This window comes from Lagopus leucura, unplaced genomic scaffold (assembly GCF_019238085.1).
Source record: "Lagopus leucura isolate 7727_CA_CO unplaced genomic scaffold, USGS_WTPT01 Super-Scaffold_100002, whole genome shotgun sequence".
NCBI lineage: Eukaryota > Metazoa > Chordata > Aves > Galliformes > Phasianidae > Lagopus > Lagopus leucura.
In genome coordinates this window covers 68,983,500-69,011,102 of record NW_024962263.1, presented here as the reverse complement: position 1 = coordinate 69,011,102, position 27,603 = coordinate 68,983,500, and the positions used below count along the sequence as shown (strand labels likewise).

General features: G+C 40.3%; 1 long non-coding RNA gene across 1 annotated transcript in view; it reads left to right on the top strand.

The window, feature by feature from the left end:
* LOC122178481 overlaps nt 1-24,087 on the top strand; it is a 39,873-nt gene extending 15,786 nt beyond the window's left edge. The window contains exons 2-3 of the long non-coding RNA XR_006178341.1: nt 22,553-22,647; nt 24,030-24,087. This is a non-coding gene — a long non-coding RNA (uncharacterized LOC122178481). The remainder of the gene's footprint in view (nt 1-22,552; nt 22,648-24,029) is intronic.
* The last annotated feature ends 3,516 nt before the right edge of the window (nt 24,088-27,603 follow it).

Sequence of the window (27,603 nt, the reverse complement as noted above, 5' to 3'; positions counted from 1 at the left end):
AATTTGAACAATTATTTTCCCACACTTTCTATTCTTCTCCAGCTAATCAAATAATCACTGTCCATTATTCCAGAAGCTTTCATAATAAATCACTGCATCATTTCATTACCTTGAATTTCTAAAAGGTTTCAAAATTCTACTCTGTGACTTAATCACTTTCAAATGCTTCTTCAAGAAATTACTGAAAACATGTCACAGTTTTATGAAGACAGGTAGATAGTGATATATAAGAAATGCACAGAATGTATCAGTTATAATACAGACTAAGAGAATTCCTTTTAATCCTGAAATAAAACGAAGTTCTTCATGACCAAGAATTGTGCTTTTATTATTGCATCTCAGTTTGCATTCAGAAGTATCAGTTATAAATGTACAGATCTGATTCAAGCACTATAAGAGTTTATCAGTCACTCAGATGTTCATTTATAGAATGCGAATTACAAAATATTTGTTCTGTAAAATGTATTTAAAATAGTTCTTAACTTTTGTAGTTATAAAAATTCCTACATGAGTCTATGCATCCAAATCTTTGACAAATACTACCTTAGCAGAGGTATTTCTGGTCTGTCTTTTAACTACACTCACCTGAATGTGCAGGTGTATAGGACATTCTCTTGATCTTAACCAAGACTGGCACATTGCTTTGTTCCAAAGTGTTGCACATTGGTTGTATCTAAAAGGAGATTTATCCACATTGTTTTCAGAGGGGTATGCTCTGGGACTACTGAGGTCAGACTGCTACAAAAAAACCCTTCAAACTGAAGAGATTTTATGCACTTCAGTGCATTTGAATTTACTGAAAAGGCATAAGCATCAAGTGCATATGACACAAGGTCTAGAAATCTCCCATCCTGCTGCATTTTGCCTTGAACCCAGGAAGTTACATTTTTATAGCTAACATGGCTTTAAACCAGACCTGGTTCAGAATTTGGACCTGAAAGTGGCCTTCCATATTAATGCAGATTTGACACATATGTGTGCAATCATAAGCAACCCCCCTGATATCTCCTACAGCAAACCCTGTGGCAGCATTATTATAACCGTACATAGCTACATATAAGATCTGGAATCCAACCAGCATCCAGATTTGAGGAATCATCCATAAAAGTTTCACATAGCTAAAGAGAGCAGTCAACCTTCTCTTAATAAATTTAACGTTTTCACAGATTCTCTGGTCAGTTTCACAGTCTAAACTACTCTTTAAAGAGACATGTACATTTATATGCATGTACACAGGTCACCTGGAAAACATCCAAAACCTTTCCTTAGAGCAGTCAAACACAAATTTCTAGATGTATTAAGCAAGATCCTTGTGCTGTAATAATGATATTTCTTGCAGTGCTGCAGATTTATGTGGTGCAGCAGTGGGTTCAGCAGAATTTCAAACCTGCAAATATGTCATAAGATAAGCATGTCAGAAGCTGTGGAGATGTCAGGTAATTTGACTTGTACACCTATCTTTGTTCTGGCATCTGCCCATTTATGACACACACAGATGATATAGCTTAGGGAGTACAGAAGACCTGACTGTTACTGGTACTTGTTAAAGTGAGATATAAAATGGTAAATATTATCTATCTCCTTGATTTAGAGAAGTCAGACCATATATTTTTGGAAGGATGAAACACTATCTGACGTGGTACATGACATTTGTATCTGATACATGATTAAATGCAAACGTAAGTAGAAACACTACAAGTCTGCTTTACTCCATGGCTTCTAACAAAAAGATGCTTAACAGTGGTACGAGAAAAGATGTTAGGAAAAATGTCAGTCTGAAAAAGAACATTCTACATTTGTCAACCTGTTATCCTTTTCCCCTATTGATGAGTGTCATCTTAGCTTCCAAGTCTCACCATAGTCCAGCAGATATGTCTAGGTCTGTCAGCCCTAGATGTTCAGAACCTGAATCCTACCCTAATCGCTTATGATACCCACCAGTTTGTAGTGACAGCCCTATAGTTACAACATGGTTGTGGTTGAAGACCTACCGTGACACGAGGAAGAACTGGCGCTGCAAGACTGATCCATCTCAGTCTCTGGAGGATAGTGAACACAGCCCAGCCTCCTGCTGGTCATTGTTTCAACAACAGGGATGTAATCACCTCAGGCAACTATAGAAAGTATTCCCATCTCTTCTGCATTCAGAGTATAGTCTGATTGGCATATGCTAAGAGCAGGGGGAAAGAGATGATCTGATCAGGTCACTCAGCTCTTGCTGATGAAAGAACAGACAGTTTATTAACCAGTGCCATCAGCAAATGCAAAACTGTTCTAAGCGATCTATGTCCAGATAGAAGCAAAGGCCATGCTCTGGTGATTTAGAAAACTTCAGGCCAGAGAAGAATACTTAGAGTTCATGTACTGTGAAGGACTTCAGCTCCCTTGCTCTGTAGAATCCTTGCATTTCCAGGTCCATTGCAGAGTGTACAACCAAATATTTTAATGTCTGTATGTACAGAGTTTTTTTCCTGATGTTATTTGTTGAATGGTACTGCTGTGTGTTTGCAACACTTTCATTGTCTGCATCCGTATTCACAGAAATATCTGAAGCCAAAAGCTAACACGCCTTTCGCACAAGTAACAGTTCAATTTGAACTATACCTTCAGATTGTTTTAGCTTTACTCACCTGTTGAAAGTCCTTTATTGCTCTTCCTAGGAAAGATGTGGTTCTTAGCTTAGACAGACAACCTTGCACCAGAAAAGCAGACACTAATGAAGAAGCAGCTGTGGAATAACCCAGAGACTGAAGTTTCTTTGCATAAACTATTATTTTAGAATTTATGAATAAACAAACACATCCACTGAAACGAGACTGTGAATGACTTACATTCAGAAAAAGCCCAGCTTTCATTGGGCGTTCTGTTTATAACAAATAATTTAATCAACTCTAAAAATATTTAGGGGGGGGGGGGTTCCTTACAGGGAAAAAAGTGTCTCACCAAAATGGACTTGTTAAAAGGGAAAAAAATGCGTGGACTGGCTCGTAACCCTGCAATCCAGCCCAAATAAGGACAGTATGTGCTTATGTTATCCCAGGAGCAGAGCTTTGACCAGGCAGTGCCTGACAATAATACTTCCCCTCTGAGGCATGGGAGAGAGAAACCACTCCAGTGAGTCTCATAGCTCCTCAGCATTGCCAGGAGAGCCTGGTGGTGAAGCTAGTAGGCTCTGTAGCCCCCCAGCACTCCAACACACTTTGGTGACACAAATGACTTTCCTGGGAAGCTGGGCAGCACCTCACACTTTTATCCTTTTACAGAAATATCTGTGCACGGAATATCTGCTGGGTCCAACTCTGCAAAACTTCTTTTCCAGGTCTTGAACAATAGGTGGGTTTGGGATGTTTGCGTAGTTTAAAGTGTGTGAGTATCTCACACTTTTGCTTGTATTCGTGGGTTCTTGGTCGACCCACTGCTGAACTGTTCCCTTTGACAGCTTCTCCCTCACTATTCCTCTAATGCTTTCTGACTTTCTGAGATTGCACTGATGTGTGGTACAATGCTAAATGCATTCCTGAAATCCAAAGACATTATGTCTATTCAGCTGCGGTAAAGTCTCTCCAAAAATACAAATACACTTATCAGACATGAGCTATTTTTTAATTGTTTCATGCTGAGTGACCTTTAATAAATCAGAACTAAACAAAATCCTTATAGGTCAATATGTGTATTTCCTCCCCTTAATGTGCTCCAGCCTATAGGCAGGTAGGAGAACACTACAACTTTGCAGTCTCCTGCAAACTTCCCCTAAGTGCAATGAGAATTGGTGCTGTTCTGGCTGGGAGCCTGTATGCATAAAATCTTATGAGCAAGAGCTCATCACGGAAAAATGTTGTTCCCTCGTATGGCATGAATTAGGCAGTCAGCTTTACCCTGCAGGAACTGCCTGTGGGAATAAGGTGCCACCATTCAGACAAAAGCAACATGGATTCATGCAATCGCAGAATCAAAGAATCATAGAATCATAGAATCATAGAATCAAAGAATCATAGAATGGCTTGGGATGGAAGGGACCTCAAAAATCATCTAGTTCCAACATCCCTGCTGTGGGCAGGGTTTCCAAACACCATATCAGGCGCTAGGTCAAATTGTCCAATGTTCCACCCAACCTGGCCTTGAACACCTCCAGGGATGAGCATACACAACCTTTCTGTGCCAGCACCTCACCACCCTCACAAAAAAACCCCAGACTTCCCGAACATCTAATCTAAATCTCACCTCTTTTCACTTAAAACCGTTCCCTTTTTTCCTATCATTATCCACTTGTGTAAAAAGTTATTTTCCCTCCTGCTTATAAGCTCCCTTTAAGTACTGGAAGGCTACAGTGAGGTATCCCCTGAGCCTTTTCTTCACATGGTAAAATGAACTGGATGCTTGCAAGGTGCAACCACTATTCCTCAGAATCTCTTCAGGAAAATGATCCCACACTGGGTAACAGAATGGAAAAATGAAGGGATAGATAGCTTTACACTAGGCTGGATGAAAACAATTCAGAGTATAGCACTGGAAGAAAGAACGCAAAGGGTCAAGGTTCATCCCTAACTCTGTCATAGGCTATGGAATCCCAGTGAGACACATTTATGTCTTACAGTGAACAGGATAAAAAAATTCCTGGTACATTACTTATGATGCAAGTTATAATTACATTAGATGCAAATGAAAGTCAACACATCAGTATTCAGAAGCAGTCAAGTGCTTTCAACTGCATGGTCCAAATACAGTTTCAATTCAGTTAGTCCACGAGGAAGAACTTCTTGCCCATACAGAGAGCACTGCAGAACTGGGGCCAAAACCAGCAAAAGGTCTCTGAAGCATGGGAGACACTTGTGATTTTTGTAATACAGTATTTATACCAGCACAAGCCATTATATATCTTGCTTCTGCCCTATTCTGAAGAAAGTACAAGAAATTTACCATTTATACATTTTTATTGATAATATGTAAGTCTGGGAAGTACAGAAATCTCTCTGAAATATATAGTAGCCTTGAAATTGAAAAAAAGGAGGTTTACAAACTGCCCTAAAATAACTTTTACATGCCAGCCTGAGTGTTGTAAGATCTGTGCCCATTGCATTTGCATAGCTGTAGCCAGAAAAATTGTATCCCCTAACCAAGCACCTCAAACAGGAGTGCCCAGTTCTGAGTAATGAGCCAGACTCCACTGTTCCATACCTGTTGCTTGTCTCTCTTCCAGATTTGTGTAATTTGGGGAAGGGAGATAAAAAAGGTGGTTCTGAGTTTGTGATGGAATGAAGGAAACTGCCTGTGACAGAGTGTTTTCCAGCACTGGCTATTTGATTGCTTCTCAGAGATTTGTAGTGCCAGAAATGGCCCCAGCAGAAATGGTTAGTGGGCAAAGAACAACTGAGAAGGTCAGAAAGTGGAAAACAAAGGCAGTTTAACATGCAGCTATGTTGTTTATCACCAAGGTAAAGAAAAAATCATCATTTTGCATAGGATGACCCTACACAATCTGAGCTACCTCTCCAGGTTAGTTTATTTAGCTTGTGCAAAGGGATGGTGAACTAGATCCGGCTAGACTGCATCAGCTGGCAGGCTCCTGTTTGGGGAGTAAACATATGTCAATACATTTTACGTGACCAGTCTCCACTGTGAGGGGACAGAGAGGAGAAATCATACCCAGTCTGGGAAATTTCCATGGCAGTTTTACAGTTCAGAAAATATACATATCACACACACACACATATGCAGTAAGCACAAAAGATTAGCATTGGAACTGACAACTTGTAAGCCAAGTTTTAGCTTTATGTGATTCGAAACAGCTGAGTGATAAATTAAAATAAGAACAAATGCCAGCAGCTTTTTAGTGCGAGTGGGACTGGTGGGTGCTCCTGACAGGAGTGCCTGGTGCGTACATATTGATATAATTGGCCGGGTGGAGGTGGTAGAACAAACGTGACTCTTCCAAAGCGGTGTTGGCACTGACAATAATTGTTAACAGATTTGGTTTCCTATTCACCTCTTTTTTCCCTTATAGTTCCTTCTTAACTTATCAGCAGATTTTACTTTTGAATTATTAGAAATTGCATCCTTCTTTTATTGATTCTTGTGAGTTGCCAGCCAGCCACTAATTGCTTCCAGCTCTGGCATTTCAAAATTACTGATTTCCTTTTAGATACTTTAATCATTCATATATCTTCTTCTCCGTCCTTCCACCCCCCTTTTGACTTTCTTTGGCTTGAGCTTTTCTCAGAGGAGCAGTAAGCTTAGTTAACTCTCGTCATTCTAGCCAAGCACTGTTCTCATTCCTACAGCAAAGGGTAGATCAGAGCTGCCACTAAATGTAAATCCTCATCTAACTCAACTCCAAGCACAAGCTCTCTCAATCCAAATACTTTCAATTTGGACATCTAGTTCATGTGCTGTGCAGGTATTCATATATCTTTATATGTATGCATTGCACATACATACACAATGTAACACATCCATATGTGTATACATACATAAAATGAGTTTGTGTTTTTATATGTAAACTTATGTAAACTTCTATTTATATAGCATATAAACAAATGCATAAAGTAATGGAAGTATCTTCAAGGTTCAGAGGACTGTTCTTTCCTTTTGTCTGTTTGCCTTGTGGCTAGTGGAGCAGGGCAATCCTCATGGCACTGAGGCCATCAGAGTCAGGAACCACTTACAGATGTGCTGCTGACCCGTGGCAAAGGGAAGGGAGGTGAACGCTTATCAGTGTGATAAGTGTTCTGAAGCCTGAGTTCTGAAGCTGTGGCCTGCACTGTCTGCTACCCCAGACTGGAAATTCCCATCACAACCTCATCAGCTCTTTGTGCTGGGAGACACAAAGAGGAGGAAATACATGCATTGACCTATTAGGATTTTGTTTAGTTCTGATTTATTAAAGGTCACTCAGCATGAAATGACTGAAAAATAGCACGTCTGATAAATGTGTTGCTTTAATAGAGCTCTCTGAATGTAAGCCAGGATAACCTGAATTGCCACACATTTTCCAGGCATTACAAACATGCAGATGGGCTGCCATGGGGCACTGCCCACCTGAATGACTTGCCAAGATGCAGTAACTGGTGTGTGAGCCTGTGTTCTGAAGCTGTGGCCTTCACTGTCTACCTCCCCAGGCTGGAAATTTCCATCACAGCCTCATCAGCTCTTCTTGCTGGGAAACACAACCTGCCACTACTGTCAACCCACACACCTAGCCCTATGGAGCAGGACTTTCCAGGCTCAAAGACACGTATAGCTGCTCAAGAGGACTGCATTGTCCCAAGTGCATGCTCTGAGCTGTCAGTCACGCTTTTAGAAGTGCCTGTCCCACAAAGCAATAAATACAGGACCTGAGAGCACTTGATGAGGCTCCTTCTTTCCCTGTTGCGCAGTTTCTCCTTCCCCAGGCCTTGTCTAATCTACTTCCACTGCTTTGCTGAAAGCAGCTGATGGCAGCTGTTAAACATATGGTTTAATTTTAGGGATCAGTCCCAGGCATGCAAATTAGTATTCACTTGCTTTTAAATGCAGGAGTCTCTGCATAGTGAGAACAGAAGCAGTTGGAAATTGCTGCCCAAAGCAAGATCCTGTCTAAGAAGACCAAGAGTAGTCAAAGTATGTCCATAAGCACAGACGCAAAGGTGAAAGGAATGACTGACTGCAGCTGACCATGTTAGTAGAGCAAGAGCTCAGAGATGGATTTGGAATAAAGCCACATTCCTCTAGACCATGATGCTCATTGCAAAGACATGCAATGAGTGTAAAAAGTAAAGCTTGGTCTGTTCTATTATAATCCTGTCTTATCATTTTTAGGATTGGTCTTTAAAACTAGGCAATATATAATACTTTAATGAGCTGAGTTTAAGGAAAAAAGAAGAAAGGAAATTAAACATCAAGAATGTCTATGTCTTTTTCTTACATAATCCATAACTAGTCTTATGCATTCTGTTTTGGTTGTAAGTCTACTACAGGACGCATGCTCCAGCTTTTCACTGACTGTAGAATCATATAGTCACAGAATGGCCTGGGTTGAAAAGGACCTCAAAGATCATCTAGTTTTAACCCCCCTGATGTGGTCAGGGTCACCAACTGCTAGACCAGGCTGCCCAGAGCTACATCCAGCTTGGATGTGATATAGATAACAAGTATCTATACGGTGAAATGGATCTGTTTTCATTTTGGAGGACTGAATGTTCCTTTTCATACAGTAGCTTGTCATCCTGTATACGGTCCAGAAGACATTTTTGCCAATGAGAAGCATAATTCCTTAGCTTATTTATTCCAGAGTGATATTGAAATACATGGGATGTATTTATTGAATACACTGAATATTGAATGTATACATTCAATGTCTTGCGTTTTCAACCTGCAATGCTAAATGTCTGGTAAGGGTCAACATGATACTGCAATCACTGTTACAAACCAAATCAGCACATGCTAGCCAGTCTTTAGGCATTGTTTTTCCACTGCATGTAAACAACAGAATTTGTGACTAGCAGTAACAAAGAACTAACATGTCTCTTTGTGTCCTAAAGTTAAAGTAAACTATGCATTCACTCTAAGCAAACCAAATCCTCTAATCAAGATTGATCCCTATCCCAGGTGACAGGTTTGTGAATAAATCTTTTCACTTCAGCAAAAAACTTCAGTTTCCTAGGAGCTCTGAAAGTCTGCAGCAGAGTAAGCAAGTAGCCAAGGGCAATTCTATTTCTAAATCCACAGACTCATCCTTAAAATTGCACCATGTCTAGAATTCTTGCCCTATTACTCATGATTCTTGATTATCTTGATCTCATTTTTAGTCCTCTGCCTATAGAGGAAGGGAAGGAAAAAGGGCAGGGGAAGATTTGTGAGAGGAGGCATAATGACTGCATACAAAAAGCAGGAAGTTTGGGGATGGAAAATCAGATAAGTAAAATGCAAAACAGCAAAATGTGATGTAAAAGACAAATCAGCAAATGCAAACCAGTTGGTGAGATAGATTTAAAACAATCAGCATAATCTGAACTGATTTTCTTAAATGCTACTCATCATTTTGAAACTGACAATTCACGTAGGTCATCTCAAAATGAATAAAGAAAGAGGTGGAACAGTTTCATCAGTCTTCCTTCATCATACTTCTCTGTGTAGGCACCTCAGGTCATCCCATGTATTTCTGTAATAACTGGAATAACTAAGTCAATTTAAATCAATATATTTACTACAGATTTACACCACATCACTACACACAAGTCTTATGTGAAGGATTTCAAACAGATGTGATCTGTCATGAGCAGTAGCCTGATATGAACTCTGTAATCCAGATTACGGTCAATCAAATTCTTTCTTGCAGTAACAAATGAAGATTTATGTCCTAGCTCTCCTTTTTCATGACCGAAGAACAGAATTACTCTTCTCTTCTATGATAACAAACCTCCATAAGACTGAATGTGAGCTCTCTTACCCTTCAAAAAAGTATTTCTAACTGTCTCAATATTCAAAACAATCCTTGGCCCATGCTAGATTGTGAACCATGCTAAGGAGCTTCTTTGGAAAAGATAAAAATAGATCAAAATAGTATTAGAATAGTCCCATGTAGTTTAAGAACAAATATAATATTCCTACTTCTCTAGGCTTTGTTGTAACCTAAGCACATTACTTAATAAGGAAGATTACTATGAAACATTAGCAAATTCCTGGTATCTTAACACTCATATCCACAAAAAATAATGAGTGTGAAATTTTAGTGTATAGCTAGTGGCAAGGAAATGTGTGGTTAGTCTTAGCAGCAATCAAGTTAATATTAAATAAAAGCTATCACCTACAGAAAACACACTTAACTACAACATGACTGTATTCAGACTTGTTAGATTTCTGGTGCATATGTAAATCTTTATAAAGACTCTTGAAAGCATCATAACTTATGTGAGTTTGTTTATACAGTGCACATGGATAATGCCCTCGCTTAGGACTGTTTGTTCTTTTTGAGTCTCTTTTGTTGAGTCTCTTTTGAGAGGCAGAATATGACTTTAACTGGTTATTTCTGATAGGATCTGAAGAGAACAAATCGAAAGAGGCCTTGGTTTACCAAAGTCTTGCCAGACCTCCTGCACAAAAGAAGGTCAACACCAAATTCAGACCAAATTTCTTTGGGCTCTACTCAGTCAAGACTGGTGATGAAGTCTACAGAGTGTCTCTGGCAGCCTACTCCACTTCCACTCTGCCTGTGGCACCGGGATTCAAACAAGATGGTCTTTAAGGTACCTCCCAACCCAAATCATTCTGTGATACCGTGATGACATACAAAGACAGAAATTGAAAAAACAAAGGAAAGAACAGCTAACAGTGGAGCAAATGACATGAATAAGTGGGGGCAGTTGCTGAAGAACTGCATTTCTACACTCGCAGTGCAATGTGGGTGAAAAAGACAAATGCCTTAACCCAGCAGCTAGAAGAAATGACGCTTACTTTCCTCACCATGTGATACTTTCCCAGTGTGGTGTGCAAATCATATTACAAAAAATTATGCCACTGTTGTTGGTTTATTTTTACCTATTTGTAGTAAACATGAGAGGATTGGATTTGACCAGCAACTATATCCATACTAACCTCTGAGGTAACTCAATAAAAAATCCTCTTCTGCTAGGAAAAGTGGCCTCCCTTAGCCTTACCAGGTGTTTTGTGCCTCCTTCTCCTGTCTTATCACTGAGGACGGAGTTGCTTCCAGCAAACCGGGAAGAAACCCAGCCCAAAAAGCAAAGAGATTCCCAGCCAAAGGTATCTCCTTGGAACAGGTTCTTTAAATAAACTTTACATTCTTTCCTGTCTATAAAATTATTGTTTATAATTTTGATATTCTGTCAGATCAGCATAACAGATTGGCATGGCTTGTCAAATAAAAGTCAAACAGAAAGCCAGCATCCATATCACACTGATACTTCGACATAGAGCAATGATTTCATCAGGATATACACAAATAAGAAAAAAAATACAATTTAAAGTTACCTGTGGGTCAGATCTTCATATGTCACAAGTCTGGATTAATTTAAACAGAGCTACCTGCGCTTTTAGCAGTTCACTCAGTTCACTTCTTTTTCCCATGGCCTGGAATGTTAAAAAATATTTCACAATTTTATATTTTACTACTTCCCAAATATTGTTAGAATTTTAGGGAAGGGAGGTTGTATTTTCCCTTTTTCTGCCTTTTGCCATTTAGCAATCTTTCATAAGATTTTCTTCTGAATTCGACAGAGGAACTCTTTAATAAAAGCAAGAAGCTGATCTGTTAGTTTTTGCTAGTCAACATTGTAAAATGTCATTCAGGTGGGAAATCACTAAAGAATTGGACATTAAAATCTGTAAAATGCTGGTCTTAGAAACACCAAAATAAAATAAATGACAGGAAGGAAACTTTCTGTCCAATACTTTGAAAAGTGGCTACTATACAAAGGAATGTTCAAAGTAAATACAAGGAAAAGGGATTTGTTATTAAGCTCCAAAGTCTTGATTTATTTTTTTTGTGACAACTTTCTTTAAATGTCCTCTTAGCGTGTAGGTTCATAGACTTGAGATGAGAAAATAATATACACACATTAAAATTCCGTATTATTAATATTAATATATAATTAATATTAATATTAATATTAATATTCCGTATTTATAATATTATTATTCCACTTTCCTTTAACTCCAAGCTTCACTCTAAGGAATGATTCAGTGTCTTGTAAGCCACATCTGTACCATTGTGGGTAGAAACAATCTCACTTGAGCACTATTCAACTCAACTTCTTGCCTAACTGGACCTCATCTTTCTATGGTGGCATTATTTCACCACAGAGAGAAGTCAGTGACTAGTTAGCGTTTATAGAGTATACACAAGGAGGGCAGCAGAAACTATGAAACATGGGGAGAATCATTTCAGAACCCCAGCAAAGCCTAGGAAAGGGCTGAAAGCTTCTCTCTGAAAGTCTCTCTCCTTTTTTCTGTTGATATTAACTGTGCAAATATCTCTGTCTTTACAATATGAGCAATTTGAAAATGTGAAAATAACAGAACTTTTAGAAGCTGTGTGTTCACAATGTACCCTTTAGGAAGATTATTTAAAAATAAACTTAATCTTTTGACCCAGTTTTCCTCTAAACAGGCTATTTTCAGTACGTTTATTAACAATCTGAGAAATGACTCCAGCAAATGTCTTTGAAAATTCTACTGTATTAATACATAACTTTTCCACAGTTACTATGGCAACTTTATCATTGAAAAGTAATCAGTCACTCAATTAAGTACGACCTATACTTCATAAAACCATACTGGCCAACTCCAATGAAGTTACACTTCTTATTTTTCTCCCTTACTGGGTTCTCTTGAAATCTTTATGTTGATATCTTTACCATCAGCACAGAATACACTGGCTTACTGCTGCTCTTCTTAATCACATAAACTACAGTCAAATTCCCTAATTTGCTGATGTGAATATCTACCTACATTTATCAGTAGAGACATCAATCATTTTTATGGTTGGTTCCTTCAAAAGTCAAAGATGAGAGCTAGATGAAGCCCACTTCTTCAAACTGCCTACCCCAAGGGCTACTAATCCTTCTCAAGCCTCTGAGGTGTTTAGGATGGAATTCCTCTTCTAATGCACTGGAGGGCCTCTTGCCTGCAGCATGTGGCTCTGCTTGCCTTGGCACTGTGAAGACTAGAAGGAGGAGAACAGCTTGCAGTGAGTGATTTCCAAGGTGAAGTTTGCTTCTAATGTCCTTTTGCAGATTTTCTGTAATTAGAATTTCCTACCTGCTATTCTGTAATCAGAATTATTTAGATAAACAAGGCACATGCATACCTCTTGGAACCTATGAGTAATTTCACAGATAGCAGCAGAATACACAATCAGACCTATGAATTAAGTCAGAATTAATGCAAAAATGATCTGGACAGCTTCAGAGCAAGCCTCTTTCCAATGTTGATCCCAAAGTGAGAAATACTGATGATGCCTGATCTTGGCTACAGAATACTTGCCACTGATGGAACAGACCCACACTGAATCAGAAAACCTATCAGCTGCACAGTTGCACAGGGACCCCTGGTGTTCCTGTATGTGAGGAAGAGCCAAGTGCTCAACTCTACTCAGATTTTAGGTAAACCGTTTCCCAGAATAACCTACCTCTGTCCATTGGGAACTGAAGTCAACTAGTGAACTCTTAACTGGGAGACTTCAGGCTAAGTGCCTACATTTATGGGGAATGAATCCAGGCCCTAACACATGCATTAATTCATCTGCGTAGCTCCAGGCACAAAAACACTCATTATTTCCATGCTGGTCAATCTTATCTGTACAATATCTCGTTCTCATTTACATTGCCAGCCAGGTGAGGGGAAGGCTTGTCCCACTCTGCTCTGCGCTGTGCAGCCTCACCTTGAGCACTGGGTGCAGTTTGGGTGCCGCAATAGAAAAAGGACATAAGAATATTAGAGTGTGTCCAACAGACAGCAAAAATTACAATGAAGGATTTAAAGGGCAAGATGTATGAAGAACACTGAGGCCCCTTGGTCTGCGCAGCCCAGAGCGGGGAGCAGAGAGGCAGCGCTGAGCTCTGCTCCGTGTGACAGCGGCAGGGCCCGAGGGAACGGCATGGAGCTGCGTCAGTGGAGGGGGGGGTGGCGGTCAGGAACGGGCTGCAGCGGAGGGCGGCGGGCACGGAACGGGCTGCACGGGGCAGTGGGCACGGCCCCATGCCGGAGTTCAGGGAGCGTTTGGGCAGCGCTCAGACACGGGGTCTGAACTCTGGGTGGTCCCGTGTGGAAGTAACCTCACCACAACCACTGGTCTGATCATATTGCCATCTGTAAGGTGCTGAGACACACTAAAAACTTTGCTACCAGCAAAAGCCACTACAGGCCACAATTGCACATGAATGTGCAGCAGCTTGACTTCATCCACACTGACAGTATTCACTTCACTTGCATGAGTGTATATAACTCATTTCAGCCTATCCTGCTGAGAAGAGCTGAGTTCAGGATTCTTTTGTTTTGAACTCTGAAAACCTTTCACAGTGTTATTCGTAACTCCTCATCCAAAGTCCCTGTACGTTTAAATATCAAATCTTATTTTTCATTCTCAACTAGTAAATCTCATCTATTTCTAAATCCCTCTTGAAATATTAGTGTTATTCTGCATATTCTGTCATAAGCATTACTTTGTGGATTACATTGCCAAAATATTTTTGTGATCTGAGCTTAGCCATTTTAAATCCAACCATTAATACACATCTGCTCACAGCTGAGAAAAAAATTCTTTTGGAACTATGAAAGATGAAGTTAATAACCAGTTATTGTGATATGTATTCTGTGTGTGTGTCTCAGTTTTTACTTATTCCTAGACACTGGGTCCTGTGGTTCTGCAAGAACATCCCTGATTGGGATGAGACACTCATTCATGGATTCCTTGGACCTCACTGAAGCAGCTTCAGTAGAGCGGGTTGCCACCCCATCATGGTAGCTTTGAAAATTATATAGCGTGTGAGATGATCCCAGTTGATATCCTTGGAAGGGAGACATGCCCTGAAACAGTATGCATTTCTTATCACAAAGTCTTCAGTCTTTTCAAATCCACAACTAGGCTTGCAGAAGGAAGGCAATGGCACCATCAGCAATGCCATCAGAAATTTTCTTCTGCCAGTCTGCTTTGCCAGCTAGCATGACTGGGTTGATCACTTCCATGGTTGTCCAGGAAACAAAGCCAAGCTATTGTTGTCAAAGGCATGAAGAAGTAAGTTATCTTGTGTCAGCTGACTTGTGATAACTGTACCTGTAGTGCTCCTACCTTGCTGCGCCTCTCAGGCATTGTGACTGAGTTTATTCTTCATTTAAATATTCTTCATTCAAAGAAGTACAACATTATTTCACAACTGCTCTAAGAACATCTAGATTTGTTTCTGTTACTCTTTACTTTGATACCACATCTCAGTAACTTGAGTGTGGTTAAAAACTCAGTATAGAAGAACATGTAATTTCATTGAAGGACATCAGCAGAAAAAATCACTTGCTTTACTGCTCACTTCCCAGACCAGACAGTCACATTCCCTGCTGAATATCCATGTCTTTATTTGTAATTTTAGCCTGTTTCTCAGACCTTGGCTTTCTCTTCTTCGAAAGGTGATTACACAAAACTGTTCCTGATTGAATGTGTTTCTGGAAGAGAACTGCAGACTCTTCAAGGCCAATGACTAACCTGTCATCACAGTCAGTGGTGAAATCACTTTTCTGCAATGAAGACTGGGCAACTCAGCTTTGCAGGTCTCTGGCTGGAGGGAGTCCCTCACCAGGACTTGAGTGATTTCCATGGTTTTCTATCCTCACTCACCAGTTTTTTATAATACCTGAAAAATGTTCTCAGCAAAACTGAGGAGAATTTTCTAGCACTGGTCTCATCAAGAACTTCCCTCCTCCATGGGAAGATACTTGGATGGTTGTTTATGGCTCAGTATATTTCTAACTTAATGTAGAAAAATGGTAATGACAGGAGAAGCTAATCCACAGTCCTGACAGGCTGCAAGCCTCCTTCATTCAATGAACTAAAGAAACTTGGCCATATCCAGATTGGATGACCATCACTGTCTCTCCCCATCCTCCAGCTTTTCCAAGTCTCACAAACAATACACACCTCCAGTCTCACCAGATGATTGCAGACCAACTTTGATGTCATCAGAAAGTTCCACTCCTCCCTTTTACACCTTCACATTGTTTTACAAATGTAGGAATCCAGGAGGACTTTACCTTACTGGTATCATTTTCCAACACTTTGTTATGCCTGATCAGGATGTCTGAGGCTACTCAGACAGTGCCGGGGGAGTACAGTCCTTTTTTCCTCTCTTCACATTACCTGTGGAGAGGTTACATATTCCTAGGCTTCATTTGCTGTTCAGTCTGAGAGCTGCTGCTTCCAGGTGTGTCAGTGAGGTATACTCATCTTCCCTTGCCTGGGTGGTAAACTGCCCCACCAGGTGTTGGAGGAGAGGAGAAGGAGTCTGGGACACATGGAAGGGGATTTCCATCAAAAGAAAAATGTGGAGAATGCTTGCCTACATGAAGATCCTTGGAGAGCCTCGCTCAGCTTCTCACACTGCCTGACATTTATTTATCTGTTATAATACAGCATTGTTTCTGGATACTGCTTAACCAAGTAAATCTTGTGGTTGCAGCAAATGGCAACAAGAATCCTAAGCAAGATGAAATCAGGCTTCGTCTTCCACCTCACACAAGTGTGGGTGAAAAAACTATACTACACCCTTTCTGGATCTTATCTCCAATCCTCTTCTCCATAAACTTTTGACTAAATTCAGCAATCTGCTAATGGATGCCGTCTTTAGTGAAATACCACTGCACTATCCCAGAAGGAATACTTGTTGCAGAAGAGCCTAGATTAGGTAGTGGGATGCCCTGAGTTGTGGTGGATCGCAGGAGGATCTCAGGATCCTCCTGCAGGATGTTGCCTGCTCTCCCTGATTCCAGCTCTTGGCTCCTTGTGCCCAAGACAAGGACAGCCCCACCACGTACCATAGCCCTCAGGACTACCCCAGGGTAGCTGAAATACTGCCACACAGACACTGTGGGAACCACTGCTGGAACAGCTACTATAGCACTGCTTTCTGTAATACAGAAAAATGAAGCAACAAACTGCGTGATAAAAGAAGTATGCCACAAGGACAATGCAGTCAACTTAGAACCCGTCAATCTTGACTCACACACTTTCATAGAATCACAGAATGGCTTGAGATGGAGGGAACCTTGAAGCCCATCCAGTTTCAACCCCCCTGCCATGAACAGGATTGCCACCCACTGAATCAGGCTGCTGAGGGCCCCATCCAACCTAGCCTTGAACACCTCCAGGGGTGGGGTGTCTACAGGTTTTTTGACTGCATTGCAACTGTTCATGTCTGTAGATACACAGTTGTCAGCTGAAATAACAACCAAAATTGGCCTGATCTTATGTGAAAAGCCTCCTCCCTGCCTTCCAAAATGAAGTGGCAGTCTCATAAACTTTTCTCTCTTGGCTCTGGAGAGGGTTGTGTATCAGGGCACAGAGGAGAGGAACACATTCATGCACAGATGTGCACCAAAACAGATATGACTACAGGGAAAAAAAAAAAAAAAAAAAAAAAAAAAAAAGGGAAAAAAAAAGGAAAAAAGTTGGCTAGGAGACAAGTATTTTTAATAGTGTTCTCTTTAACTGAGCCTAAAGAGAAGTAACACTTCATTTTACCTTTTCTATTAAAGCAAAGATCTCACCAGTGTCAGTTGTGTGCAGGTGCTATGCACAGCGGGAAACAAACCAAACCAGCATGTGTTCTTTGAAATATTTCTTTTAAACAGACACTAAGTATTTTCAGCTTTCGGGAAACGTGGTGCAAAATAACAAGCAGATAAAATATCACTGCACTGTGCAAGGGAGGATACAAGCAGTTATCTTCTGCGATTTCACACTAATATTTAGCTATCATGTAGCAGTCTCTCTGCTGACCTGCCTGCATAAACACTCAGTAATTAACCAGCGCCCTCCCCGCTATACAACCAGTATGTATTATTGCTCACACCATCGCCAGTTTACAGACAAGGGACTTGGAGAAATGATGAGGCTTATCCAGACCTGCTCAGGATGTTGTAGCAAAGCACAGAGCAGGATCAATCCCTGCAGGACACTTTCCCGGGCGCTGCCTTTAATGTTACAGCCTGGAGACATGTCAAAGCAGTCCTTGGTGGAGAGGAGTCCACCTGCAAAAACTACTAAAGCCATTTCACACCCCTGGCAGTGTCTGGAGCAGAAGAGGCACAGCAGGGAGCCACAGGAGGGCTGTAAATCAGAATGGAGGCAGAGCAGTGTGGGAAAGCTGCCTGTGCTCTGCTGCTTGCTGGGAGCTTTTCTCAGCGCTTTTGGTGCTTCTTCTCCTTCATTGCTAAAATCTGCTCACGATGTAAATACTCCTCATTGACTAATCATCCCTTTTAATTACCATGCGTGGTTTAGTTGTGGAGGGGATATGAAAACAATGAGAGTACAAGCATTGCACTAATTTGTTGCAGGTACATGGCTGCAGGAACGGCTTGTGAGCATCCTACAGATGATTGTGTCCCAGCAGGGACATTGTCCTTTGCCTGCACTTCCCAAAGGGGCTGCCCATCTCTCTCATTTCATCCCACTCACTATCGCTGCCGTCAGAAGCAGCACACTGAATAATAGAGACCAGTTCTCAATATACGAATAAATAAATAAATAAATAAAGCTATATTACATCTCTGAGGATTAACTTCTGCCATTTTACACCTGATTTTGCTTTAAACTTGGAATGATGAGGAAGAAGATGTCATGGACCAATGAGATTGTTTTCGCCACAGGAAATGATGTGAAGCAAAGGGAAATCTTCATGTGGGAAATAGTCAAAACACATTAAAATTTCAACTCACTGTAAGGACTGAATTTATTCTGCAGGGAGGATGGAAAATTTGAGAAGGTACAAAGAAGGACTGTCCCATTTTTCCCATTTTCTCCTGAAGGACTCAGTAAATGCAAGTGCATTTCAATTAATGGAAAAACAGGTTTAAGGATGGCAATAGAATTTTTCTGGCCTGGTTTTTGGGATGTTTTGGTTTGGCTATTGAAACACTCTATCTTTTTTTTCACTTTGTTGCATGGAAACTATATGTGGCCACTAATCATAGCCCAGTAAGTTCTTATTCTGTGGCATAAAAGTCACACATTGAAACTGCAGCAACATTGCCCTACTTCTAAGCCAGGCAGTATATTGCAGTCCTGACCTGATCTTGTGTCTATTACAAAAATCAAGCTGCATGTTTTTCCAGGTGCTACCATCTTGGAAACAAGGCACGTGGGAACCCAAAAATGTGCTTCAGGACTTAACATGAGGCCTACAATTGGAATTTTTTATTGAATCTCGTTACTGCAGCCTGCTTTCAACTGAAGTGTGCATTTGTTTAAACACCTCCAAACCCAAATTTATTCTGACCATTGAAGAGAGTTGTAGTCTCAGAGTCGGTCAAATAAAATAGTTCAGTTTAATTGCTAATGTTATTTCTTCTGATTGAAACACTTTCTTTAAATCAGGAACATTTTGCTAAGATGAGCATTTTAAAATATATTGCAAATACTTCAGGTGTGCGGGACAAAATTTCTAAATGGAAATACATTGTGCTTTGCACAAGCAATGCAACACTTACACCTCAACTCAAGTGGGTATGGAAAAATGTGGAAGGTGCAATTTAGAGTTCCTGTGTATCTCAGACAAAATGCCCCAGAATTATTTTCTGGAGCTACTTAGCACTTGTGTATTCAGCTGTCTTTAGATGGTTAACTCTGCTAGCTGAAGCATCTCTTTAGCTGGAATTCTAAACAAATCTGAAACACAGGCCTTTTACAAAACTCTTCTGCTTCCTGTAAAAATGAGCCTTCAGTTCCTTGCTATTAATTTTAGAGATAAATATTAGCACAATATGCATCTGACCTGAAATGTGCAGCTCTAGGTTGGACCTGCATTCAGAGAACATGAAACCCTTCATGTAGTTGTAGTTATATGTACCAAGTCTGACATATCAGCAGCATATGTTATAAATGTAATATTGACACTTTAGGGAGTACAGAGAACAGTAGAAAGTCAGTGTGAGAGGCTTAGTATGAAGGAAGGAAAGGATCACCTTCGCCCCACCAAGGAGTCTCCTAAAAACATGGCAGAAATAGGGAATGTGGATTAGTGACAGACAGGAACCCACAGTCATGCTGCTAGGGCATGCTTGCTTTCAGCACATCCTCAGTGTGTCCCTTCAGCCTTCCTCATAATGCTTCCTGGCAGAGTACTGCTTAGATATTTGTGGTGTCTTCTTCCTCTTAGGGAGGACAGGATAGAAATAACATCCATCTTCCTCTGGGATGCCTCCAAGGATGTAATCTTTTTCACGGTTTGCCCAATGATAAGTCTGATGGCCTTTCATTAGGCAACATTCCAAGAGACCTCACCGCTAGGACTTTTCTATTTTTCCTCCACTTGTCACTGATTTTCTGTAGGTTTCATTGTGATCTTCTCTGATAAAACCTTCAGAGCAATGGTAAAGTGCTCTTTTCAACACGGGGCAAGAATGAGCCCAAACATCGCTGCTAATCTTTCAGTTTTAGGAAATTCTAGATAGCACTAATGCAACATTTGCTACTTCCAAACTGGCTACACAAGCTACAGCACAACCTCTGGAATGATTTTGGCAGAAAGAATAAAAAGGCATAAACCTTTTCTGTGACAGTGTTGGCATGCCTGTATTTGTTACCTTCCGTTACAGTAAAGAATTTCTTTCTTCACTTTTCTTAGCAAACACTGACCAGAGTGATCAATGAATAGAAATCCCACCCAATGTAAACTAGGTACGAACTGGTGCAATGTAGTAAGAAGTCACCCTGCCTATTCCAGCCTCTCATACAGAATAGTCTGTTATTGCTTTCACCATGAAGAATTCACCATGAAGAAACAACGGGTGCAGAAGATAGGGCCGATGTGAGAGCAGAGATGAATATTCTGAGTTTGGCAGCCAGGGTGAAAAATGAGTAATGTTTTTGTAAGCCCTTAAAGTGGCATCATACATTTTTCTCTGCCTCTACACCACTCCACCATATGTAGTGATTCCTTACCAAAAATATGAGTATTTAGCATTCAGAATCTTTCCAGTTTCTCTCTATATCCTTGACCGTGTTGGTGGTTTGTTGGTAAGGACCACTGAGGTGATCCTTACTGAAGTATTCATTCTCAATACAAGGATCCCAGAACAGCCTTGAGCATCTAATCCCAGAGGAAAGCCTCTTGCAGCACCTCCAGAGGGAGTACTGTGTCCCTGAGAATTGTTGAGATGTTTCTATGCACACAATCGACGAACACAGCAGCTTCTTTGCCCTAAGTTGTTGCAAAGTCACTTCTGGTTTGTTACAATTTTCTCTCCTAAATCTTCATGTATTCAATGGTATCCAAGTATTACTCTGCTGCTGATTATGTAGTTAAGTTGATTTTCCCTGAGCTATATTAGTTTGTGGGGTTTTTTTCTCTGTTGAATCTAATTGTGCTGTTTCCTGCCCATATTCCCAACCTTAAAAGTCCCTTTGGAGAAATGATTTCTACCTCCTCACCAGTGTACACGTGAGGAAGACTAAGCAATCGCCCAAGGCAGAAAAACAGGAAGGAGAAAAGTAATAAAGGGTCTCGGTTCCCAGGTCCCATTGATTTCATATGTACTGAGAAGAGCGCAGAGGGAAATCAGCACCATGCAGGCACGTGAAACACAACTGATCCCCAAGACAGAGAGACTGGAGAGCTGGTAACGCATTACCAACCTCCAGTAATTTAAGAATCGTTTTGTTAACTACTTCAACATGCTAGGCTTTTATATGAAAAAAATTAATTTCCTTTTATAGCGTAAATAAAGTCATTACATAAAATCAGGATCAGTTATAATCCCTGCAGACTTCCCTCCAACTCGGTATATTGTTGCTTATCATTAGCATTTGTTTCCAATCTTTTATTCAGTTTTCACTCCACATAATAAAGTTCATGTCCGAGTAAGACGCTCCAAATGTTAATAACAAGGAATTTACCAAGTGCTCCAATCAAGTGAGCATTACAGTGAAACCATCCAGACACCAAAGTGATCTGTGCTAACATTTGTATCAGACACACATGCAGACACAATTTTTTGCACAATTCAAAGGTCACTTTAGTTGCTCTGACACTGCATTGTTGGCAAGCCAGTAATTTGCTATCACAAAATAAAGAATTACTCTGACTTTTTAGCCAATGGTAATGATTTAAGAAGCATTGTCTCTAGTGGTCAGGATCAGTGCATGTTATAATTTCCAAGAGAAATGCTAATAAAAAGTACACAATTCCTGTAATTTATCAAATTTTTAGAAATTTAATGGGATGTATCTGAGACAGTGAAAAAGAATTACCCAAGTGCTCCTCATCACACAAGAAATATTTACATCTTGTAATAATTATTCCCTTCCTAGATTCCCAAAACACATCAGATGATCATTTTTGAGAAACTCAGTTAGTGAATGGAGTTAAGGCATTGTTTCAGGGAGTGTTAAAGTTATCCAGGATGCTTTAGGCTACAGCTTATGTAAAATGTGCTCAGAAATTAGACCGTGCTGATTAAGATGTTCTTGCAAACTCCCGAGACTTTCAGGACAGCCTAGGCTACTCTCAAGCTATGTGCCAATATAGTCACTGATTTTCTAGTTTTGAACAGCTTCAGTCTAGAAAGTGAGTAGAGCCAAAGAGCTCTGAATAAGTTTCATTCTGTGATTTTTGCCGTGTTCAGAGGTTTACTGGGTAGAAACCCACACAGATCAAAAACAAAGAAAATGTTCCCATGAACTCCCATGAAGACTGAATTTTTGGCAGCTCTGTTGAAACCTAAAACAAGTGTGAAAGAGCTAAATTATTTGTCATCATTTTCACTATATATGGATGCATTTTATTTATTTTCATTATATTTTCTATGTGTTACGATCTGTGAACTGTTTTCCCGTTTTTCATCATCACAGAATATCTGGGCATTCACCAGGGTTTGAGTGTCCATTTTCCTGTGGCCTTACTTCAGAAGTGCTGAGTTCCTACTGATCTCACTTTACTGAGGGCTGTAAGTACTTCCCACCACCTAACAAGATGTCACTGGTCGTGAAAAATACAGAAACAGTGTCTTGCTTGTGGCTTGTCTGCTAGCCTGAATGGTGTGAATTAAAGAACTGATGTCTATCTAATGCTATCATGATAACCAAGTCACATTAGTTTATACCAATCCACCTGAATTCACTTCTTTTATTAAGCTGATGGGTAAATCCCTGATAAAATAGCAGTAGAAAATATTTTTCGTAAGAAAACTGGTTACAGAGGATCTATATTCTAAGCAAAATGAGCGGCATGTAAGAAAGAGATTTAAGGGAATCGAGTAATTGTTAATATGTTTGTGTTCATTACGCTTATCTATGCTTCCTCCACTCTGAGGAGGTACAAAAGTCTTGCAAAGAGGAGCCCAATGTGTGCTGAGGTGGCGCAAAGGCACTCAGCACAAAGGGTGGACAAACATTCGTTCATCGCAGTCCTCTTCACCGTGTCTGCCTCCCAACTTCCCTTCAGCTCCTCTCCTCTACATTTCTTCCCCCTGGCCCACAGAAAGAAAAATGTGCAGATGGGTCTCATAACTCTGTGTAAATGGTGCCTCTGTGAATATTTGGACTTCGCGAATGAGAAACGAAGCTGAATGTGTCCAGATCCCAAAGTACACCAGAGGCTCTCTGACAGAGTTATAGATGCCCCAAACAAACACTTCCAAAGATTGTATTAGTCAAAGATTTTTATACTTTAACCAAGAGGATGAAAAATCAAAAGAACTGCAAAAACTCTTTTCAGCACTTTGCATGTAACTGATGATCCCAATTGCAAGCTGAGTGCCATTCTCAGAGCTACCCTTGGAGCATTCCTGACTCGCAATATGAAACAACAGGGCAGTCATGTGCAGTAACAGTCAGGAGGAAAAAAACAAGTCATTCCCACAGGAGACCATCCATAGCCACAGTAAAACTATACAATACTATAAGTAAATAACAAAGTGGAGGGGGCTGACAGTCTTGTTTCATCTAACAAGGGGGAATGTACATTTGGATTCAAACTGACAGCTGCTTCTGGGATGGCAGGGCTTTCATTCATGGTGCTGATTTTGATGGATCGGTACCAGCATGAGAATTGCAGGTCCACATCTGCATGCACAAATAGCTGCTTCTGGGAGGGTTTTCGAAATTTGAGAAGGAAAAATGTTATCGTGCGGTTTGCCCTTCTGCAATTCTACATGCAGGGAAATGCTGAGACTGGTAAGACATCTGGCTTGTAAGTAAACTAGGAAGTCTGGAGAGAGACTGATATCACATGAGGTGAAAAAAATCTCTTAACTGTAGAATCTCAGAGCAGTATTCTCTTGGATGGAGAGAATGTTTCTATGCTTATGTTTTGTTATTTAACCTACAGACAATTTGATCAGTGCTGTTCCAGTTCTATGCATAAGACAACAGTATTTTGAAATGAGGAGCATTCAAGTTACTGCAACATTAAGGCTCCAGCGTTTAGAAAGCAGGATCCTCCTAAAGTCACGGTATACTGAAGCCAGCAGTTTCTATTTTACAGTTGTTTGTATTGTTGTTGTTTCTATGCTTTAATTGTTTCTATTTTTTAGTAGTTTAGCCTCAGAGCTGACTGCTTGCACTGCTGGCTCATGGCATGACAATCACAGCCACAGGGAGTGGTACTGCCATATGGGTCCAGTGAAGCTGGGCTCATTTTCCCCAGCTGAGGATGTGACCCTTTTCTCTTTCACAGGTGGGTTTGGCCAAACCTGGAAAGTGGCAAGATGAGCACAAATGAGAAGTGATGGTAGCAAAATGATCATGTCTTCTTCTACATGCAGTGATAAATCCCTGTCAGACCTTTGCAGTTCATTTCATCTCTCTCTTCTGCTTTTTTTGTTTCTTTTTGTATTATCTTTATCCTTAATGCTATCTTTATCCTTAGCATTCCCTCTGCACGTATTTGATGTCTGGGTACACTGCTTGTTCCTGCTGGCATGATACGGAACATTTTTGCAGATGTTCAGCATCCTAGTGGGTTGGGATCCCCACTGCAGGGGGGACATGTCTACCCCTTATTCTGTGAAGGAAAACCATTCCGTATAACTATTTTCCTCACATATGAAGACCAGACCTCAGGCACTTCTACCCTCAGGCTATCACATTTAACTAGTTGAGGGTGGGGGAATTTTCCAGCGGTCCAGCCAAGTGAATGCTTATAAGGACACAGAGCATACATGAGGTCTTTATGTATGCACAGAGGGGATGATCTAAAAGTTTCCTGTTACTGCAATACAGCTACTAAATGTAAATTGACAGAATGCAAAGAATATTATCATGGAAACATCAGCAAGCAGAGTAGCCTGTGGGAAAACATCACAGGACAAGGAAAAAAGAGTTCCCGTCCACATTTGGAAATTTGGATGAAGTGCTAAGCTGCAGGGATTGGATCTTGAACTAAATGTCAGTACTTTGGGGTCGGTGACCTTACCTCTACAGTACTTTATTGGTAGTGTGATAGATAATTTATAGCTTTAAAAAATGCTGGAAGGACATACTCTTTCATGGAACATATGGTTTGGATTTGTACTATGTCCATTACTCTTGTTTCTGACAGTCTGTAATAAGTCTATATAAATTTGTTACTAAATTGCTATTCTCTAATAAATATACAGTATTTCCATTATTTGACGATATCATTGTCACAGGGGTACATATGTAAGGTCCAAAAGCAATTATGAAACGTATGAGCATGTGCCAGGACTTCATTTTGACGTGCAACCTTTAATTTTAAATACAATCCCATAAGCAAGAAAGCTTTAACATTTTAGTTTGAATTTCTTGCAATAATAGCCTTTTGTTTATTTCCTTCTTTTAAATAAAATTGACACTGACAGCATATTGGCAGGGCTAAAATAATCCTGTTATTACAAGCACTTAATCACAATAAAAAGGAAACAATGTATTTTTTGAAAATATTCCTTTGAAGCATTACTGCCCGATTACCTCATAATTTCTTTATCTCTTAGCAAGTCCCTGCCAAGCCTATGTTTCATTTTTCTGTCTGTGAAGAATGACACTTCTTTTCCCCAAGTATAAGCAGATTTTTCAGTGGCTGTGAAATTCCACCCTATTTCTGATATTATTGCAAGAATGGCCACAGTGGTTTATCTTGGGAAATAAGTTTTAATTATTACTATGATTTATTTGGTCACTACAACAATCTGTAAGTTTGTACCCTTTGTTTGGCAGAATGTGATTGTTTGCAGTAACTACCCATTTCTTTCTTGCTGATCGTACTGAGTTCCTGTGGCCCTGAAAATTTAATTGTTTTTGTTGTAGAATCATCACCGTCTGGCTTCGATTGGAAGGGATCTCAAAGATAATCCAGTTCCAACTCCTTCTGGGGTTGGGCACGGTTGTCAGCCGCTAAATCAGGCACTAGGGCACTAGATCAGGTTGTTCCCATCTAGATCAACAGAGTTTTGTTGTCAGCTTCCACAGGAGAAGTTTCAGGTTCCAGCTAAGAAACAGACGATTTTTTTTTAATTATTACTTTCACTGAAAGCTAATTCTTTCATGAGATTCAGGAAAAATCATGCAAAAGCTTTTGTTTCTTTCATTATACTGTCCAAGCAGCAAACGAACACTGAGATGTTGTGTCTAAGCAGAGGCTACCAAAGTTTGTCACTGAGAACAATCGCTTGGGAATGTTCCAAACACTGTTACTTTTATATCCTACATGATGATATTTTCAGTCAAGTGATATGCAACTTTTTCCAAACCCAAGTAATATTAATACAGCTTCTCTTTGGTCGTATTGGCAGGACCTGTGTCGCGTGGCAGGTGTTCTCCACAGCTTCAGTCCCCTCAGAGCTTGCTCTGGGGCTCTCCTGGAACATTTTGAGGTTCCCTCTTGACTTTGAGTCTGGGTTTCCTCTGCAAAACTAGCCAGGATTGCCTGGAAATGGTGCATATCTGAGTCTTGTCCCAGCAGGAGGAACAATCCTGGATCCCACATTTCAGAAGTTGAATTTATCATTGCCTATTCCCATTATTGAGTCTCTCTGTTCATATGACAAATTATAACAGAACTAGCAAATGGTGTCTTGCCATTTTTTGTAGTGTTTCTTTCAAACAAAGTTTGCTAGTTTCATCTTTCAAAATTCAAGGTCTACGACACGGCTGTTCTATTTCCAAGTCAAGCATTAACTTTACCTGTGCAACAAATGCATTAAAAACATAATCAATCATCCTGTTGCCATCAGAGATCAGCAATTCCCCATAAGCACGCTAAGAAAGCAACAGCACTTTGCTGCAAGGTTTGACAGAACTGTGTCTTGTATTAGTAATAAAAATACACTGCACATGTAAATTGTGTTTCATACAAATATCCCTGTGTGCATTACAAAGGTTGAATTATCATTATCCTTGTTTTACAAATTGCCTGCCAGTGTCACAATGAAAACCATTATATCATTGTTCCTTCAGCTAGATCTTTTTAATCACTAGTGACCAGGGCTGTGTTCAAAATCCAACTCCCACGCAAGTATCAAACCAGTATTTAAACCTCCTCATTGTCCCCTGGCGACACTTTCATGGAAGTAATAGTGATGAGCTTGAACATATTGCTGAGTGCTGCAATATTTGTGAGAGAAGATCTCCAGGAGCACTGCACACTCCAGTCTGCCTTCCATTTCAGCTACTCCTGGAGTAAAACAGGGTGTACACAGTAATGCATCTCACAGCAAGCTGTAGAATCAAAAAGTTAGCTGCAAATAGTGCAGCCATCAAAATAGGCTGGCAGCAAGAGAGGAGAGGTGGATCCATAGCATTTATGACTATGGGTCAGACAGTACCTTCTTTAGGAAATAGGAGAGGACCTGTAAGTCTTTCCCTTTTGCACGTGCATTAAAAGATCTTGTGACTCTTGCACTATCACAAGTAAGTAAGAAAGTCATCTTAGACCAGACCAGTGA